This window comes from Diceros bicornis, unplaced genomic scaffold (assembly GCF_020826845.1).
Source record: "Diceros bicornis minor isolate mBicDic1 unplaced genomic scaffold, mDicBic1.mat.cur scaffold_54_ctg1, whole genome shotgun sequence".
NCBI lineage: Eukaryota > Metazoa > Chordata > Mammalia > Perissodactyla > Rhinocerotidae > Diceros > Diceros bicornis.
Window position 1 is genome coordinate 477754 of NW_026691418.1, and position 22357 is coordinate 500110.

The following is a 22357-nucleotide window of genomic DNA, read 5'->3' on the forward strand; positions in this document are numbered from 1 at the left end:
AACGTTAGCCCTTTCCCTAACCCTAGATTTAAACCTAACCATAAACCTAACCTTAATGCTAACCTTAACCACTACCATAACTGAAAGCCTAACCAAGCACTCACCTTAACCGTAGTCCTAAAACTACCACTAACTCTAACCCTTAGCCTATACTTAACCCTTGCCTAATCTTAACCTTAACCCTAACCCTAATCCCAGACATAAATTTGACCTGAACAATAACCGTAGCTCTAACCACAGCCTGACTGCTAAGGCTAACACCAACCCTAAGAGTAGCGCTGGCCCTAACCCTAACAGTAATCCTAAGCCTAACCCTAATACTATCACTAGACCTAAACTTAACCCTAGCCCAGCGCTAACACTAACCCTAAACCTAGCCCTAGCCTTAAACCTAACCCTAGTCTTACACCAGACACTAAACCCAGCTCCAGCCATAAACTGAACCCTAGCCCTAGCCCTGGCCCTAAGCCTAATGGTAACACTAATCCTAACCGTAAACCTAACACTACACATACTCCTACCCCTACCCCTACCCCTCCCACTAACCTTAACCCTAAACCTACACCCACCACTAACCCTCACCTTAACTCTGACCATAACTTTACCCCTAATCCTCACCCTCACACTAAACCTAACCCTGATGCAATGAACCTAAGGCTGCAGGGCTCCTAGAGTAGTAACTCACAAGAGGGCCCATAGCAGAGGTTGGGGAGGTGTGGAGGAATCACCCATCCACTTGCCCTCCAGTCCCCGAGATCCCTGGCCTGAGTCACCAGTGCCACCGCCGCCATCACCAGTGCCATCTCACCCCAAATCCCGTTTACCCCCACCACACCGAGCCCCACTCAACCCCTGCCTCAGGGTGAGCACTCTTGCAGTGTGGGACAGCAGCCCCTGGTGGGTAAGAAGCAAGTTCCCTGGTCACCTCTGGGGCGTGTCATCTGGACCTGGCTGTGTGAGAAACGAGTCATATGGTGGTGGCATGACAGCAAGATAGCCAGGGAGGCTGGAGCAAGGATGAGCCCCAAGTCCCACTCCAAGTGAAGGGTGGTGGCATCTGTCAGTCTGTGGTCCTTGAGATGGGTCCCCTAATCAGACCTGGCCAGGGGCAGCCCATTCCCAGGCACCACATCACAGTGGACGTGCCTCTCCCTGTGCATCCCAGGAAGCTCTTGAGTGCCTCCCTCACGACCAGCCCCCCTCCACTCACCATTGATGTGTGACACCATTCACTTTTTTCTGACCTAAGTCACATTTATATGTATGACATCACACCTATTTGTCTGGGACAACATTAACAGATGTTGACATCACACCAATGTGTGTCACATCGATCCAATTTAACAGATGAAATAGCTATTGTTACATGCGATGCCACTCCCCATATTCTGTGTGATGTCACACTAATTCTCGAGGACATAACTCTACAAGGTTGTGACATCAGTCCCGTGGTGTTTCTGTGACTTTGCTCATATATTTGTAGTGACATCTCTCTGTTATGTGAGATATCACGCCTCTTGTGTTGTATGATATCACACCAATATTTTGAAATCACACTAATGTGTGACATCAGTCAGGTGTCCTTTGTTATATTGCTCACATGTTCATGTGTGACATCACTCGCGTTACGTGTGACATCGTATGAGTTGTGTGACAAAAACCCCAGTGCTATGTGTGACATTTGTTGACTTGTCCCTTGTGAAATAACGCACATTTTAAGATGTGACATCACTCTTATTGTTTGTAAGTGATACTCCAATCATTATATATGACACCGTTCACTTATTTTCTGACAAAGCTCACATTATTATGTGTGACATCACTCCTATTGTGTGCCACATCATTAACATATGTTGACATCACAGCAATTGTATGTGATATCAATCCAATTTAGCATATGAAATTGCTATTGTTACATGTGATGTCACTCCCAATATTCCATATGACGTCAGAGTAATTGTCCAGGAAAGAACTCTGTTAGTGTGTATGACATCGATCGTGTGGTATGTCTGTGACTTCAATCATATATTTGGGGCGACAGCTCTCTGTTAGTTGTGACATCATGCCTGTTGTTTTGTTTGACATCACACGAATCATGTGACATCACTCCCACTTATGAGTCTCTCATGAAAATGAGTGTGAATTCATACATAACAATGAGAGTTACACAAAACACACAAGTTAGATTTAAGTCAGAGTAAAAAGTGAGAGATTTCCAGAAACCTGGGAGTGATTTCATACACAACATTGGATGTCACATCACAAATAGGAATATGACTGCTGTCACACACAATGGGAGTGATATCACACAATAAGAGAGATGTGACAGGCTATCCTACCTCTATCACACTCACACTGTGTGATGTCCAAAAATGTGTGTAATGTCACAGATAATGTTTTGAGTGATGTTGAACAGAAAATGTGAGCAATGTCACACACACCAGTTTGGAGTGTTGTCAAACACACTATCAGAGTGCTGTCAGACTCCATTGGTGTGATGTCATACAAAATACAGGGAATGACACCAACATAGTAATGGTTGGGATATCGTATGATAATTTAATTGATGTCACATACGGTTGATTTGATATGACACACAATAAGGGTGTTGTTACACATGAAAATGTGGTGTCACACATAACCATGTTTGTCACGTCATGCATAACAATGGGATTGATGTCACATGGACAGAATGAGAGTGATGTTACACTCTAAAATGTGAGTTATGTCACAAGGGACATGTCACTGATGTCACACATAACATTGGGAGTGATGACACACTATTGATGTGATGTCACACAACAATGGGAGTGATGTCACACATTAACATGAGTAATATCACGAAGTACACATGAGTGATGTCTGACATAATCGTGAGTGATGTCAGAGTATTGGTGTGTCATCATACAACACAACAGGAGTGATATCACACATGGAGAGATGTCAGACAAAATATGAGTGAAGTCACTGACACACCACGTGATTTATGTCACCTACACTAGTAGAGTGATGTCCTTGACAATTTGTGTGAAGTGACAAGACTATTGGGAGTCACATCTCACATATTAGAGATTTCATATGCTGATTTGGATTGATGACACACACAAGTGTTGTGATGTCAACATATGTGAATGGACACACACTAGGAGTGATGTCATACAGAAAAATGTGAATTATGTTGCAAAAAATTGTGAACGGTGTCACACATATCAATGGTGTGTTTTCACAAACAAATGTGAGCTGAATCACACATATACCATTGGTGTGATGTCAAACACATATTGAGTGATGTCAGACACACAATGTGAGTGAAGGCACACGCCAACCTGGTGACGTCAAATAAGAGTGGTGTCTCTCATGGGGTTGAGTGTGAATTCACACATAGCAATGAGAGTTCCACAAAGCACACAAATGGGATACGTCAGAGGAAAATGTAAGAGATGTCACATAACCCTGGGAGTGATTTAATAAATTACAGTTAATGTTACATCACAGTTAGGAACATGAATGTTGTCACACACAATGGGAGTAAGACCACAAAATTTGAGATATGTGACAGGCTATCAAATGGTTATCACACTCATGGCTTGTGATGTCCCAAAATGGGTGTGATGTCACACATAACTATTAGAGTGGTGTCAGACACAAAATGTGAGCAATGCCCCACACATGTCACTTGAGTGGTGTCAAACACACGGAGTGTTGTCACACTCAATTCGTGTTATGTCCTATATAATACAGAGAGAGAAACCAATATAATAATTGTTGGTTTATCATATGCTAATTAAGGTTAATGTCACACACAATTGTTGTGATGTCACACAGAATGAGGATGTCACACATACACGTGTTGTGATGTCACCCTCAACCATGTGTGAAACATCACACATAACAATGGGTGTGATTTCACATGCACAAAATGTGTGTGATGTCACACTTTAAAATGTGAGCTAGTCACAAGAGAAATGTCACTTATCTCACATATGGGAGGGTGTGATCTCACACTATTGATGTGATGTAACACATAATGGGAATGATGTCACACAAACTTGTGGATAATATCGCAGAGGCCACAATTCTGATGTCACACATATATGGAAGTGAAGTCTAACTATTGGTGTGATGTCATACAAAACAATAGGCGTGATATCACACGTAACAGAGAGATGTCACTCCAAAAATATTAGTGAGGTCACAGACACCACGTGAGTGATGTCACACACTTTAGCAGAGTTCTGTCCTCAACAATTAGTTTGATGTTACATGGAATATTGGGTGTGACATCACACATAACAATAGCAATTACATACGATAAATTGGATTGATGTCACACACAATTGGTGTGATTCAACATATGTGAATGATGTGGCACATACAATAAGAATGATGTCACATATAGAAATGCGAGCTATGTCACAAAAAAAGTGAATGGTGTCACACATATCACTGGATGTGATTTCTTACACAGATGTGAGCCTTGTCACACATACATCATTGGGGTGATGTCAAACACACACTGAGTGATGTCACAGACACAATGTGTGTGAAGGCTCACAATAATGCGGTTATATCACAGACAATGGGAGTAGAGTCTCTCACAAAAACGATTGTGAATTGACACATAGCAATGAGAGACACCCAAAGGGCACAAGTGGGATTTAAGTCAGAGTAAAATGTGAGAGATTCCACAGAAACCTGGAAGTGATTTGATAAATGACAGTGGATGTCAATTTATAGATAAGAATATGACCGCCAACACACACAATGGAAGTGATATCACACAGTTTGTGAGATGTGACAAGTATCCTAGTGTTATCACAACCAAGTTGTGTGATGTCCACAAATGGGTGTTATGTCATCCATAATGATGGGAGTGATGTCACACACACTGTTGGAGTGATGTCAAATAAACTATCAGAGTGTTTACACAATCTATTAGTTGTGATGTCATACATAATACTGGGAGTGACACCTCATATAATAATGCTTGTGATACCATATGCCAATTAAGGTTGATGTCACAGACAATTGATATGATGTGACACACAATGAGGATGTTGTCATACACACAAGTGGTGTGATATCACCCTTAACCATGTGTGTCACGCCCCATGTAACAATGGGGGTGATATCACTTGCACAAATTGAGAGTGATGTCACACTTTAAAATGTGACTTACGTCACAAGGGAGGTGTCACTGACGTCACGCAGGGCAGTGGGACTGATGTCACACTATTGATGTGATGTGACACATAAACATGTGAGAAATTACAAAGGATGCTTGACTGATGTCACACGTGGTTATTATGTCACACTATTGGTGTGATGTCATACAACACAACAGGCATGATATCTCACATAGAGTGATGTCACACAAAATATGATTGAAGTCACAGAAGACACCATGCAGGTGATGTCACAGACTAGCAGAGTGATGTCTTTGATGACTAGTGTGACGTCACAGAAAATACTGGGAGTGACATCACACGTAACAATAGTGATATCATATGCTAAATTGGATTGATATCACACACAATTGGTGTGATGTCAACATATGTGAATGATGTATCACACACAATAGGAGTGATATCATATGTAAATATGTGATTTATGTCTCAAAAAAGTGAATGGAGTGACACATATCAATGGGTGTGTTTTCAAGCACAAATGAGAGCCCTGTCACATATTCACCATTAGTTTGATGTCACACACACAATGAGTGATGTCAGACACACAATGTGAATGATGGTACACACTACACTGGTGATGTCACAGACAATGGGAGTGGTGTCTCTTATGATAATGAATGTGAATTCACACTTAACAATGCGAGTTACACAAAACCTACAAGTGAAATAAAGTCAGAGTAAAATGTGAGACATTTCACAGAAACTTGAGAGTGATTTCATAAATAAGAGTCGATGTCACATCACAGTTAGGAATACGACTGCCATCACACACAATGGGAGTGATATCACACAATTTGACAGATGTGACAGGCTATCCTTGTCTTATGAAACTCAAGGTGTTTGATGTCCCAAAATGGGTGTGATGTCACACATAACGATCAGAGTGATGTCAGACACAAAATGTCAGCGATGTCACACACAGCATTGGAGTGAAGTCAAACACACTATCAGAGTGAAGACACAATCAATTCTTGTGGTGTCATACATAATACTGGGAGTGACAAGCAACATAGTAATGTTTGGAATATAATATGCAAATTAAGGTTGATGTCAGACAATTTATCTGATTTGACACTCAATGAGAATGTAGTCAAACACACAAGTGGTGTGATGTCACACTAAACCATGTGTGTCACATATACACATTAAAACCTTTACTTCCACTGTTATGAGATTCTGATAAGTACTGTATTGAATCTGTAGATTGTCTTAGGTAATATCGACATTTTAATTATGTTACTTATTAAAATCCCTGAGCATAGAATATATTTCCATTTATTTTTCTTCTTCAATTTCTTCAGCAATGTCTTCTCGTTTTCAGTGTACAGGTCTTTCACCTGCTTGATTAAGTTTATTCCTAGGTATTTCATTCTTATTATTGTGATTTTAAATGGCATTGTGTTCTTGATCTCTTTCTGGTAGTTTGTTGTTAATGTATACAGACACAACTGATTTTTGTGTTTTGATTTGTACCCTGCAACTTTACTGTTTTTATTTATTTCCAATAGTGTTTTGGTGGATTCTTTAGGTTTTTCTAGACGTAAAATTATATCTTCTATAAGTAGTGACAGTTCTACTTTTTCCTTTTCTATTTCGATACCTTTATTATTTTTTCCTTGCCTATTTGCTCTGGCTATGACTTCTAGCACTATGTTGAATGTATATATATTATGTGACATTTTTGTCTTGTTCCTGTCTTAGCGGGATAGTTTTCGGGTTTTCACCATTAAATATAATGTTAGCTGTGGATTTGTCATATACAGACTTCATTATTTTGAGATATATTTCTTCTATAACAATTATTTTAAGTTTTTCGTAAACGCATGCTGAATCCTGTGAAATGCTTTCTCTGCATTTATTGAGACAATCATGTGATTTTTATTCTACATTTTGTTAAGATGGTGTATCACATTGATTGATTTGCAGATGTGAAAACATCCTTACATCCTTGGAATAAATCCCACGTGATCATGGTATATGACCTTTTAATATGTTGTATTCGGTTTTCTAAAATTATGTTGAGGATTTTTGCATATAGGATGTTGGCCTGTAATTTTCCTTTTTAGTGTGCTGTTCTTGTCTAATTTTGGTATCACAGTAATATTGGTATTATAAAATGAATTAAGAAGTGTCTCTTCCTCTTAAAATTTTTGGAATATTTTGCGAAAGATAGACATTAAGTCTTCTTTAAGTGTTTTGTAAAATTCGCCATGGAAGCTGTGTGGTCCTGGACTTTTGTTTTTTGAGAGTATTTTTTTTTTTTCAGCTGGGAAAGATGTGCTCTGAGCTAACATCTGTTGCCAATCTTCCACTCTCTCTCTCTCTTATTTTTCTTCCCAAAGCCCCAGTATGTAGTTGTATATTCTGGTTTTATGTCCTTCTAGTTCTTCCATGTGAGCCACTACCACAGGATGGCTACTGACAGACAAGTGGTGTGGTTCTGTGCCCGGGAACTGAACCCAGGCTGCCAAAGCAGAGTGTGCTGCACTTTAACAGCTAGACCATTAGGGCTGGCTCTGAGAGGAATATTTTTAACTGTTTTAATCTCCTTAGTACTGATCAGTCTATTCAGGTTTTCTATTTGTTCTTGATTCAGTTTGGGGAGTTTTGGAAAGTAGTATATTAAAAATGTATCCATGACTTCTAGGTTATCCAATTTGTTGGCATATAACGTTTCATAGTATTCTCCTATGAACTTTTGCATTTCTGTGGTATTTATTGTTATTTCTCCTCTTTTATTTATTTGAGGCTTCTTTCTTATTTTCTTAGTGAGTTTAACTAAAGGTTTGCCATTTTTTTGTCTTTTCAAAGAATCAGCTCTTAGTTTCATTTACCCATTCTATTGTCTTTTTAGTCTATATTTGATATATTTCTGCTTTTTAAAAACATATTTCCTTTCTTCTACTGACTTTGGGCTTTATTCTTTGTTTTCTCATTGCTTTAGGTGTAATGTTCGATTGTTTATTTGAGGCTTTTCTTTTTTTTTTTAGTTAGGCCTGCATTGCTGTTAACTTTATCTTAGTACCACTTGCACTGCATCCCATAGATTTTGGTATGTTGTTTTCATTTGCCTCTACGTATTTTATTTTTTAAATTTCTCCTTTGATTTCTTCATTGATCCAATAGTTTTTCAGTGGCATGCTGTTTAGTCTCCATATATATGTGACTTTTCTAGCTTTCTTCTTGTAGTTTATTTTTAGTTTCATACCATTGTGATAAGGAAAGATTATTAATATAATTTCAATCTTTTTAAATTTGTTGACAGTAGTTTACCTTCTCAACATATGAGCTACCTTGAGAACGTTTAATGTGCACTTGAGAAGAATGTGTATTCTGCCACTTATGGATGGAATATTTTACATATCTATTAAGTTCCTCTGGTCTAATGTTTCAGTTAAGGCTGAAGATTTCTTGTGGACTTTGTGTCTGGATGATCTATCCATTAATGTAAGTGTGGTATTAAAGTCCTTTAGTATTATTGTTTTTCACTAGTTTCTCCCTATAGATTTGTTAATAGTTGCCTTATATACTTGCATGGTCTTATGTTAGGTGCACATATGTTAATAAATATTATGTCTTCTTGTTGAATTGTCTTTGTCAATATGTAATGTCCATCTTTGTGTCTAGTTATATTTTGTATCTTGAAGTCTATTTTGTATGATATAACTATGGCTACATTCGCTTTCTTTTGGCTGCCATTTGCTTGCAGTGTCATCTTTCCATTTATTCTCTTTGAGGCTGTGTTTGTCTTTAGAGCTGAGATGGATCTCCTGGAGGCAGTACATTATTGACTCTCGTGTTTTAATCCATCCAGCCACTCTATGTCTTTTGATTGGTTAAGTCAATTCAGTTACATTTAGGGTGATTATTGATGTATAAGGACTTAGTACTGCTCTTTTATTTTCTGTATTCTGGTTGTTCTATGATTTCGCTGTTTCTTTTTCTTTGTGTTTCTTTCTGCCTTTTCAGTTTGGAGGTTTTTGGTGATGTGTTTCTCTGTGTCCTCTTTATTTTTGACTCTGCTTTGAATTATTGTTTTGTGGTTATCATGTAATTTGTCTAAACTGTTTCAAAGACAATGTAGTCCTTTTGCTGCCAATAGCCTCTTATCTTTATTTGCCTCTACATGTTCTGGCTTTTTCTCTGTTTTTCTGTTTTGTTATCACAAAGTATTCCTTTTTGTATTGTGAGTTTGTTACCAAATGAGTTATTGTTATTTTTAATGCTTCCTTTCTTTTTAACCTTTATGTATAATTAAGTGTATACTATTCTCTTTTGATACAGATTTGCACTTTACTGATTCCGTCTATCTGTTACCTTGCTTAAAGCCTTGTATACCTTTACCTTTTTTTTCTGGTAGAAGAGCTCCTTTCAACGTTTATTGTAAGGCAGGTCTAGTGGCAGAATCCTCTCTCAGCATTTGTTTGTGAGTAAAGCCTCTATTTGTCCCTCACATCTGAAAGATAACTTTGCTGGATAGAGTATTCTTGGCTAATAGTTTTTATCTTTCAATATTTTGAATATATTGTTTCTATTTTATTTTTTGCTGTAGAGTTTCTGCTGAGAAATCTGTTGATAGCTTGATGGGAATTCTCTCATAGTTTATTTTATTTTCTCTTTGGTTGCTTTTAATATTATTTTTGTGATTGATTTTTGAGCACTTTATTATCCTGTGTTTTTAAGAAGGTCTTTTTGCATTGAGACAATTGAGTGTTCTATTTGCTTCATGAATTTGTATGGACAGTTTCTTCCCTGGGTTTGGGAAGTTTTCAGTTATTATTTCTTTAAATAAGCTTTCTGCTTTCTTCTCTCTCTCTTCTCCTTCTTGGATACCCATTATTCATCTTTTGATCCTTCCAATGGAGTCAGAGAATTCTCTTATAATTTATACATATTTTAAAAGTCTTATTTCTCTCTCCTCTTCTACCTGCATCCTTTCCAGATTTCTATTATTGAGCTTCTTAATTTTCTCTTCCATATGATTGGCTCTATTGCCAATGTTTTCTAATGAATGCTTCATCTCATTTATTGCATTCTTCAGCTCCATAATTTCTCTTGGTTCTTTTTTAGATTTTCAAACTCTTTTGTAAAATATTTCTTTTGTCCATTTATTTTATTCCTGAGCTTATTGAACTGCCTTTCAGAGTTTTTTTTTTTTTTTTGTAGTTTTGTGAGTTTCTTCATGACAGCTATTTTGAAGTCTTTATCAGTTAGAGCACAATCTTCTGTGAATTTATGTTTGGTTTCTGGAGAATTGTTTTCTTTTTGTGATGTCATGGTATTGTGGCTCATTGTGGTGCTTGCTGTTATTCTTCTGCCAGCATATTCATTGTATCAAATTTTAATTTTGAGGCACATTCGCCCTGAGATAACATCTGTTGCCAATCTTCCTCTTTTTTTTCCATTTTTTTCTCCCCAAAACCCCAGTAGATAGATGTATGTCACAGCTGTACATCCTTCTAGTTGTTCTATGTAGGATTCTCCCTCAACACGGCTTGATGAGTGGTGTGTAGGTCTGTAGGATCCAAACTGGCAAACATTGGGCTACCAAGGTGGAGCATGAGAAGTTATCTGCTATGCCACTGGGCCAGACTGAAACACATTTTCTATTTAGGTATAGCTTTGTTTTGATTCACATTTTTCAATTGCTTGGAGATTAGAAGACTTTCTTTTGTTTTTTAGTAGGTGATGTTATAGCACTAGTTTTTGGTTTCTCTTACTTGAGCTGCCTCTGGCTGTTTTTAAAGAGCTGCATGTTCTACCCTCCACTGCCTCTATTTTTGGTACTGCTGTGTCTCTCATCATCACTGCCTGAACTTCCAGGGGTCACTGGTACCTTGTTGTTTCTTGTGTCACTGTGGTCACTGGAATTGCTACTAGGGGCACAGGGATAGCTGACACTTCAGCCACATGCAGGGTCACTTGAGTCAGAAGCTCTTCCACCATGGATGGGAGGAGAAGGGAACTGGCTATGTGGGACACCATCTCAGCTCTTGCCTGTTACTTTGTGTTCAGAGGCGCCACTACAGTTGGGATGTAGGAGTCCTGTATGTATCTTTGCCACTGCTACCAGTCTCTGAGCCACAGGTGAGATGCCTGGGTAGGGGTCTCCATTTCTGCAACTGTTCTGCTTCCTGTGGGTGCAGCTGTCACTGAAGCTGGAGGGCTGGAGTCACATATTTGGCTCTGCTGCTGTCCATTAAGTTCTTTTGGGCTAGAGGTGGCTGGCTTAGCTGCCACAGCCAGCTATCTAGAATCCTGGGCTCTGCCTCTACGGTTCCTTCATTTAGCTTACTGTATGTGCTCAATCCATCCTCCTTTGCACATTCCGAAGTGTGGAATTTTCTGGAATTCTAGTGTGTTGTACAATGTAGCCTTTGTTCGTTTATGGATATTTCAGTCACTGTGGATTGTCACTGGAGACACAAAAGGATCCTCTTGTGTCACCATGATGATGACATCTCCCTGAACTTTCATTTTCTAATCATGGAGTAAGCCTTTTGTTAAAAGAGAATAACAGTGATATTAAATATCACATATTCAATATTAGTCCACTTAATCATAGAATCCCATTAAATGGGTCTCTGAATTCTAATCATAAATTTCTCACTAACTTTTTATAACTGAAGACAATTAGTAAGGTGGTTACTACTCTGAAACTGTAAAAGATCAAATTCGTGTAGGTAAGATAATATTTTTATTCTACTTAACAGTCAATATTTATGAAGTTGATATTATGGAAAGCTAAAGAATTTAGTTAGAATTATTCATTAAATTTTTAAAACTTATGGGATCCGGCCCCGTGGCTTAGCAGTTAAGTGCGAGCCCTCTGTTCCTGGTGGCCCAGGTTTGGATCCTGGGTGCGCACTGAGGCACTGCTTGTCTGGCCATGCTGACGTGGCATCCCAAATATAGCAGCTAGCAGGATGTGCAATTATCACATACAACTATCTCCTGGGGCTTTGGGGAGGAAAAGGAAAATAATAAGGAGGAGGATTGGCAATAGATGTTAGCTCAGGGCTGAACTTCTTCACACACAAAAAAATGAAAAAAGTTATTACTTAATCTGACTTGTGGTAATATATCATCTTTTGATGAATATTTTAAAATATATCTAAATTTATCAAAGAAATCTTTTAAACATCTATATATGTGAAATATTATATGGAAAACTCTGGGGGATAGAAATTATATTGTCATTATTTTTTCTTTAAGGACCCATCATTTATTCTAAGTGGGAAGATGATAGAATCGAACACTTTAAAGGATTAGAAATAATGAAATGGGTTACAGTTTGGACCTAACAATTGTTCAACAGGAATTCGGAGAGAAAAAAGGTCATCCTCCCCTGGAATAACCATGTGAAACTAAAAAGTTTGTCACTTATTTCTTTACCCTTCTCTTTTCTTCTCCAGTTTACCAACAATTCTAGGTGATTCAACTGACCAAATAACTTCTGCCTCCATCTTCCTATTTCTACTGCCATCACCCTGAACTATAGAAGTATCTTAAAAATTAATGGTAACCTTGCATTCAGCCAGATCTTCTTAATCTGTCCTATATATCCTCATGGGGCACTCTTCCTAAATAGATCTTTGTGGTGCAAAGAGTACCCCTCAATCTAGCTCCTTAGCCCATTTCGCAAGGTCCTTCTCAATGGGTGCCTAACTTGCCCATGTTCACACAGCAAGTCTAGAGCCAACTCATCCCCTGTCAATTGCCTTCAGAGCCCACATGATTATTCAAACTACCGTACTGTAATCACACATTGATTTATTTGTCTCCCATGAGGCTAAATTCCTTTAGGGTCTTATTCATTTCTATGTGCTCAGTGCTATGTTACTATCAGATGGTCACTAACAACCTGTTAATTAATTTGGGAGAAATTGTATCTTGAAAATGGTGTATCAGTCAGGATTCAATCTGGAAAACAAAGCGCACACCAAGTTGTTCGATAGGGATGTATAATGAGGAAAACTCACTGCAAAAGTCTTGGAAGCTTCCTTTAAAAGTAAGCTACAAACTAGATATTTAAGCAACAAAGGATGCCTCTGTAAACTCAAAGTGTACAAACTATTTACAGACGGTTACCATCTTATAATGGTTTGACTTACACTTTTTCGACTTTAAGCTGGTGCAAAAGTGACATGTGTTCAGTAGAAACCCTATTTTGAATTTTGGTCTTTTCCTGGGGTCGGAATATGTGGCATGATACACTTGTGATGCCGGGCAGCAGCAGCAGGCTGCAGCTCCCAGTCAGCCACACAATCACAAGGGTAAATAACTCACACTCTACAGTGTACTGTGTTGTCAGTGTTTTCTGGATGAGTACCCATACAAGCACTAAGCTTTTCACTTTTAGTATAGTATTTAATAAAGAACATGAGATATTCAACACTTTATTATACAATGGGCTTTTTGTTAGATGATTTTGCCCAACTATATGATAATGTAAGTGTTCTGAGCATGTTTTAGGTAGACTAAGCTATGATGTTCAGTAGGTTAGGTGTATTAAGTACATTTTTGACTTACAATATATTTAACTTACAATGGGTTTATCGGGATGTAACCCCATCATACACTGAGGAACATCTATTTTGTCAAGCTGAGAAGAGTAGTGGGTTTCTTTTTTCTTTTTCAAAAATTAAGGCTTATGAGACACTTTTCCACAAACCAAGTAATAGTTTTACCATCTTGGTTAACATTTCCTTTTTCAATAAAAGACTTTAGTGTCCATCACTGTTGTAAGCGCTTATCAAAGTAAGTATACTGGCCACTCTGTTTGCCTGCACAGATATTGATATACCAATATTTAATTCTCTTTGTTCTATTTTCCCCAAAATCTAACGTATTTTTTGGTGTTAGGAAATCTAAATAGGTTTATTAGTTCTTAGACTATTACACAGCTACTTTGTATACTACTGTTATAGATAGCATGGAACTCTGCCAAGATTTAAAATGCCAGTAAGATCGTATTATCATGGAAAATATTAAGATATTGAGGAAAATCAGACTAAGAAGAATTCCTTTGAGTGATGTAAAAGCTAAACACAAAAATATATTAAAAAGTCGTTCTACTCTATCAGAGTGGAAATGTCAATTCTATAGTATTAAAATTATCTGCTGACAAGAAAGCTTAAATTTTTCAGCAATATATATGTCCCTTTGTTTTTCTGGATGTTCTCAAAGCCTGTATTATGAGGGTAATTTGTCTACCAAAAAGTTCACAGAAAGGCTGTTTTCTTATTAACCCATGAATTGGTGACACTGAACCATAAAACAAGAGGTGGTGTTTAAAATAACAAAAAAGTAAAGAGTTATAGCCATTAGTTCTTATTGTAATTGGGGGAAAAATAAGTTTTGCTGCTTGCAAAAGCAGGCACTCAATACTATTCAGTAGAAATAAAGTAATTTCCATAAAAAAATGCCCTAAAGGGGCTAAACAGATAAATAAGGGACAGAGAGGGAACCCAGAGGTTAACATCATCTGAAAGTTAGACCAGCCTTAGGACTAGTGGGGCAACTAAAAAGATGATATTACCAGATCTAAGGGGATGGGGATCTGACCACAGAGGGATGGTATTTCTGTATATTCAGTTGTTTATTTTTTTTGTCCTAGTTATAATTTCTGGCTTCCAAAAGGGAAAAAAGAGAAATTGGAAGTGAAGGGAAAATGTTTAGGCACTTGAAGTGCCCGAGAAGTCACTTTAGCCAGAGGGCCAGGGGCTTGCAACAATAGGAAGAAGTGCGCCAAAAAAGGCGTCCTCTGTCTTTATCTGCATCTCTGAGATCAGAAGCAGCAATCAGCAATTAAAGCACAGATTCCTGATAGTTGGAGGACAAGGTTATTTTGGCTGATTCTGGCTCGTGAAAGTTGTGTGCCAACTGATCCAGGAACATAAGTATTGCTGCCTAGCTTGGGACTGGAGATGAGAGATTGATAGGTCTTATTGTGCTAAGAGCTGAGATTGACCTAAATTGACCACAATTTATCATGAAAGCGTTCCCCTGGAAGTTGTAAGCCTTCAATAAACTCAGAGTTCCTAAATACTTACATCAGACAGGTTATGCAAGTACAATTTTTATCTAGGAGGGAAGACAGATTCGAGGGGCTTCCTACTCTGTCATATTTTCTTTACTTTTGAAGTGTCATTTGACATAAAGAATTCTTGGCAGAACTTTTTCCCCTTTTTAACACATTGAACCTGTCATTCTACTTTCTACTGATCTCTATGGATTCTGATGAGATATCTGTTACCAATCTCTTTGAGGAACATTTGTATGTGACAAGACACTTTCCTATTGCTGCTTTCAATATTGTCTCTTTGTCTTTTGACAATTTTTGTCATAACGCATCTCACTGTGGATCTCATTGAACTTAACTTTCTTGGAGTTCATTGAGCACCTTGAATCTGTGGATTTGTGTATTTTATCATATTTGGGAATTTTTTAATGATTTTTTTCTTCAAATAATTTTTTTTGCACTTGTTTCTAGCCTCTCTCTAACTGGGAGTCCCACTATGTGTATTGTGGTATGCTTTTAGTCTGAGCTCCTTAAACTCTGTTTGTTTCTCTTTATTCTATTTTCTTGACTGTTCTCAGGTTGAATAATTTCAGTTTACCTATATAATCATTTTCACTTTTAGTCTGTGAAATCAAATCTGCTATTGAAATCTTCTATGAAATTTTTAACTTCAGTTACAGTGCTGATATGAGGTTGCTGAGTTCTGAGTCTAAAATGAGTTTTCAGACATGAGCCAGTTGTTCATTCATGCATCTTTATTTTGTGTTCAGCGTGGGCACAGGACCCACGAGCAGTAAAGAGCTGCATTTAAATGTCTGTGTGGGGCCAATCTATATGATTTTTAGCTATTTTTACTATTCTATAGAAATGTCAAAGGCAAAAGTATTAGGTTATCTGATTAGTCTCAAAGATTAGGGCATGGAAGCTAATGAATGAGTGTCCTCACATTCCAAGGTATGGTATGTCTCAAGGAATATGTAGGTAGGAGAATAAAGTCATTGATAACCTCCTGAGGTAAATTCCTTCACTCCTAACCAAAAGTGATTCAGTAAGTAGGGGCATGGGAGACTGTCTCATGGAAATTGTAAAACAATTCATAAACAAGGTTTTGACCACATCAGTGCTTTACTGCTCCAAAATGTCTTTTTGGTTGTTTTCTATAATTTCTATCTGTGTAATGATATGCTTTATTTGTAGACACATTATTCTTGTGGTTTTCTCTACATCTTTGTCCGTGGATTCTTTTATGTGTTTGACCATATTTAATCAAGTTGATTTAAAATATTTGTCTGCCAAGTTCTATATCTGATCTTCCTCATGGATATTGTCTGTTAATTTTCACTGTCGATAGAGTGTACCTCTTCGTTTCAATGCATCATTTTTGTCTCTTTTTTTTGTTGTTGGTCTTGTCTGGGAGAGCAACTAATACTAGGTTATATTAATGAACACTCATGAGTTACCAGACACTCTGCTAAATTTCTCATGCCTACTCCTGTCTATAATCTTCACAGCAATGTATAAGATAGATACCATTATTACACTTTTTACAGACATTAAGGCTTCAGGGACGAGTAGTAGCCTTCCACGATGGCAAAGCCAGAAAACGACAGACTCACAATACAAACTCAAGTTCATGATTACAGGCTAAGGCGTTAAGCTCCATAATATATCATGAATGGATTTGTGAAGATACAAGCTGAGTTCTACCACTGGAATTTCTAGTAACAGTTAGAAGAACAGTTGCAATCCCTTTAAAAATAATTTCCACTCAATCACTTTGAAGACAGAGGGAAAAGAAGAATCTACATAGTAGAAAAAGTTCTTTTTATGTACTGAAATATATATTTTGTTATGATGAGGGTTGCTTTTTAGTTGTATAAAATTAGACATTTATTTTAGATGCAAAATTCATTGAAAAATTCACCTGCAAAGCCTTGTATAGATGGAAATTGGGAACAGAGTAATCTCATTAGTGAATCACCTAAGGATGTTATGCAAACATGAATGTCTCCTATTTGTAGCAGGTACTGAAATTTTTTCCAGGGGTTAAAGTTTCATTCAATAGAAACAGGCTGAATGCATTGTGTGTATAGCTAGAATAGCTATATCTTCATGATAATAGAATAGCTATTAAGTAAACTATTAAATAAGAAAGAAATATGCAAAAATTTAAAAATGAAAAGAGGAGCAAAAAACATCAAAACAGGCAATGCTTAAAAATTGTAAGACTTTACATGGAAAACTTCCTGGATATAAAATTGAAAATTTATACAAATCTGTATTTTCCACAAAATACAACTTGGCAAATTGATCTCAATGGAAAGAGACATTTAAAACAGACTAATTACTAAAATATATCTGGGGTAATCAGGTAAGAGATAAAAAAGTCATTAAATTGTAAACAAATAAGTTAGGTGATCTCTCTCCTACAGATAATACAATTTTATATTTGAAAATCCCACCAAAACAGAAGAAAATACTAAAACAATTAGATAATTTTTGTAAATTAGAATGTCATTAAGTTAACATACAAAAATTAATATACTTTATATGTGAAAGCAAAAACCAGTTAGGAGATAGAAGATTCTTATTGCAATAACAAAACAGAAAATAAACTATAAATGAGTAAACATATATGAGGAGAGTCTATAAAACTCTGAAATGCATTGAAAGAAACAAAATAGATTTAAGTAAATGGTATGATAAACCATGTTCTGATTAGTAAGGTTCTGGATACAAAAGATCATTTTTGCTAAATTAATTTCAAAATAAGCCCATATCCATAAATATCTGAGTTGAGTTTCTTTCTCTATAGCTATAGAAATAGAGCAAACAAGCAAGACAAAAGTTCTAAAAACAAAAACAACCAGTGTGCTAGCCCTAACAGCATTAAAATAGACCCTAAACGGACTTTAATTAAAGAAGTTGGATATTGGGACATGAAATAAAAGACATTAAAGAATAGGAAATTTGGAAATAAACCCAGTAGAATATGGAAATTTAATGTATGACAATGGCGACCTCTCAATTAAGTGAGGGAAAATAGACTTTAAAAGAACTGGTCTGAGAAAATTGTATCTCTTTTGTACTGTATAAATAAGGAAAAAGCACAAATGGATCAGATATTATTGTCTAAAAAATAAAATTGTAAATGTACTAGACAAAAACACAAGTGAATTGCTATAAGAAAAGAATAAATGAGGAAAAAAACCCACAACATTCTGGATTCACAAAACCAGTATTTTTAAATGGGCTCTGATATCCTACAAGAAATGCTTCTTGAAGTTAATCTGGAAAGGTTTTTTTAAGTTATGTTTGGCAATACTGGTGTTTCAGTCAATAAGGAAATTAATACACACATAATTTTCAAATAATGAATGATATATAAAATAATATTCATTTAAATGTCTAGTTGATTCTATAAGATAATAGGAGAACACTCTAGGGATTAAAATAAAGACAATTATCAAGCCAGATTGAAAAACAACCAGGAAACGTGGGTTCCACTGAATGGATTTCCTGATAATATTAACCTGAAATGTGAGTTTATGTCATCCATGGAGGCAAAAGAGAAATATCGGCAATCTATAGAACCCAGACAATGGAAACTGAAGATACCTACATGAAGCTAACACTTCCAGAATTTTTACTTTAAGATAAAATATGTGTGAAAAAGAAGTTGGCAATAATATTGCACAGTGGAGCAAATCTATTTTATTCTTGATACTTCAACTGTGTAGGAAAAAAAGGACCTGACTTCATATTGGTTCTGAGTTATATTCGTTCATTGTGTATAGTTTATGAAAACCTAAACCAAGACGTGATTTTGAAAAGTTCTCAGCTGTGGCATAGCTTATGGAATAAGTAAATTCAAATTTTGTGTCTACCAATCTATCATTAAGACCCTTAGACCTTCAAGGAGCAAAATAGTGTTGTTAACTTTATTATGGCACATAACATAAGCTCTAATAACCAAATCACAAAGTATGTACCAATAATCATCTGAATCAATAATCTTCTGAAACCATAAAATTCATAATTAGAATTCAAGTGGTGTGAGAGATTGGATACCAGCTTAAGAAAAAAGCACAAATAATTTTAATTTTTTAAAGAGTAAGTAAAGTGTAGAAGACGTTATGAGGCATATTTGAAAATAAACCAAATAGAACAAAGACAAATAAAAATTTGCAAATTAAAACCACAATGAGATATCACCTCACACTTGTTAGAATGACTATCATCAAAAAGATAAGAGATAACAAATGTTGGTGAAAATGTGGAGAAAACAGGAAGATGGGCACTGTTTGTGAGAATGTATATTTGTGAAATCACTATCCAAATAGTATGGAAGCTCCTGCAAAAATTAAAAATAGATCTACCATATTATGCAGCAATCCGTGCATATGGGTATATATCCAAAAGAAATGAAAACAGGATCTCAAAGAGATATCTCCATTTTCATGTTCTTTCCTGCATTATTCATAACAGTCAATATATGAAAAAAACCCTAACTGTCCATCAATGGGTGAATGGGTAAAGAAGATGTGGTATATATACAGACTGGACTAATAGTCAGCCAGGAGAAAGAAGGAAATTCTGCCTTTGTGACAACATGGATGGACCTTGAAGGCATTATGTTAAGTACGTCAGACAGAGAAACACAAATACAGTCATGTGCCGCATAATGACATTTTGGTCAATGATGGACCATCTACAGAATACTGGTCCCGTAAGATTAGTACCATATAGCCTAGGTGTATATCAGGCTATACCACCTATGTTTGTGTAGGTACACTCTATGATGTTCACACAATAACAAAATCACCTAATGATGCATTTCTCAGAACGTATCCCTGTTGTTAAGCAATGCATGACTGTATGGTATGCTATCAATTATATGTAGAATCTAAAAAAGGCTTAACTCATACAGAACAAGAGTAGAATGTTCATTACCAGGGGTTGGAGACTGGGGGTAATGAGGGCAAGTTGGTCAAAGAGTACAAACTGCCAGTTTTAAGATGAATAAGTTCTGAGGATCTAATGTACAGCATGATGATTATAGTCAATAATACAGAATTATATATTTGAAAGTTGATAAGAGACTAGCTCTTAAATGTTCTCTTCACAAAAGAGAAATGGTAATTAAGTGAAATATTGGAGGTGTTAACTAACACTATGTTGGTAACCATTTTGAAATATATAAGTATATCAAATCAACATGTTGTATACCTTAAATTTACACAATGTTATGTGAATTATATCTCAAAAATGCTGGAAAAATTACATGATTATATCAATTGATGCAGAAAAAGCATATGACAAAACACAACACCCCCTGATGATAAGAACGCTCACTAAACTAGGAATATAGTGTTCTTCTTCAACTTGATAAATAATATCTTCAAAAAAAACCTATAGATATCATATTGAATGGTGAGAAACTAGACACTTTCCCTCTAAGATCAGAAACAAGGCAAGGATGTCCCCTCTCACCATATATTTTCAACATCATGCTAAAAGTCGTAGCTAATGCAGTAAGACAAGAAAAGGAAATAAAAGATATATTGATTTGGAAGGAAGAAATAAAATTATCTCCTATTTTATGTAGATGATATGATTACCTATGTAGAAAATGCAAAAAAATGACTAAAAGAGATTTTTAACTAATAAGTGTTAATAGCAACTTTGCAGAATAGAAGATCAATATACAAATGTAAATTGCTTTCCTATATATCAACAATGAAGAGGAGGATTTTGTAAATAAACGACACAACACCATTTACCTTAGCATTCAGAAAAATGAAATATTTGGGGAGAAATCTAACAAAATATGCACAAGATATATACGAAGAAAACTAAAAAGCTAATAAAATAAAGAAGAACAAAACAAATGGAAATACATTTCATGTTCACGGATAGAAAGACTCAATATTGTCAAGATGGCATGTCTCCTAATTTGATCTATAGAATCAATACAATCCCACTCAAAATGCCATCAGGTTATTCTGTGGATATCAAAAGCTGATTCTAAACTTTATAATGAAAGGCAAAAGACTCAGAATAGCCAACACAGTATTGAAAGAGAAGAACAAATTTGGAGGATTGACATTATGAAACTTCAAGAATTATTTTACACTTCAGTAATCAAGACACTCTGGCACTGGCAGAATAGACAAATATATCTGTGACATAAGTTAGAGAGGCCAAAAATAGACGCACATAGATATAGTGAACTGATTTTAACAAAGGAGCAATGACAATTCAATGGAGAAAAGATATTGTCAACAAATAGTGCTGGAATTGGACATACACGTTAAAAAAATGAATCCAGGGGCCGGGCCATGGCATAGTGGTTAAGTTTGGCATGTCCCACTTCAGTGGCCCTAGTTCATAGGTTCAGAACATGGGTCTGGACCTAATCCACTTGTCAGCCATGCTGTTGTGGTGACCCACATATAAAAAGTAGAGGCAGAGTGACATGGATGTTAGCTCAGAGCTAATCTTCCTCAAGCAAAAAAATGAAGATTGACAAGTGATGTTAGATCAGGGCTAATCTTCCTTATTAAAAAAAAAAGAAAGAAAAAGAAAAGAAAAAATCGTCTAGACACAGACTTCAAGCCTTTCACAAAATTAAAACAACATGAATCATAAATATAAAACACAGAAGTATAAAACTCCTACATGATAACAGCAAAAATTTAGATGACTTTGGATTTGGTGGGGCCAGCCCTATGGCTTAGCAGTTAAGTGCGTGCACTCCGCTACAGGCAGCCTGGGTGCGGATCCTCGGTGGGCACTGATGCACTGCTTCTACAGCCATGCTGAGGCCACGTCCCACATACAGAAACTAGAAGGATGTGCAACTATGACATGCAGCTATCTACTAAGGCTTTGGGGGAAAAAAGAGGAGGATTGACAATACATGTTAGCTCAGAGCTGGTCTTCCTCAGCAAAAAGAGGAGGTTTAGCATGGATGTTAGCTCAGGGCTGATCTTCCTTACAAAAAGAAAATTAAAAAAAAAAATAAAAACATAACTAAAAATGAATTTTGTAATGACTTTTTAGATATGACATTAAAGGCACAATTCATGAATAAAAGAATTGATAAGCTAGGTTTCATTACAATTAAAGTTTCTTATTCTCC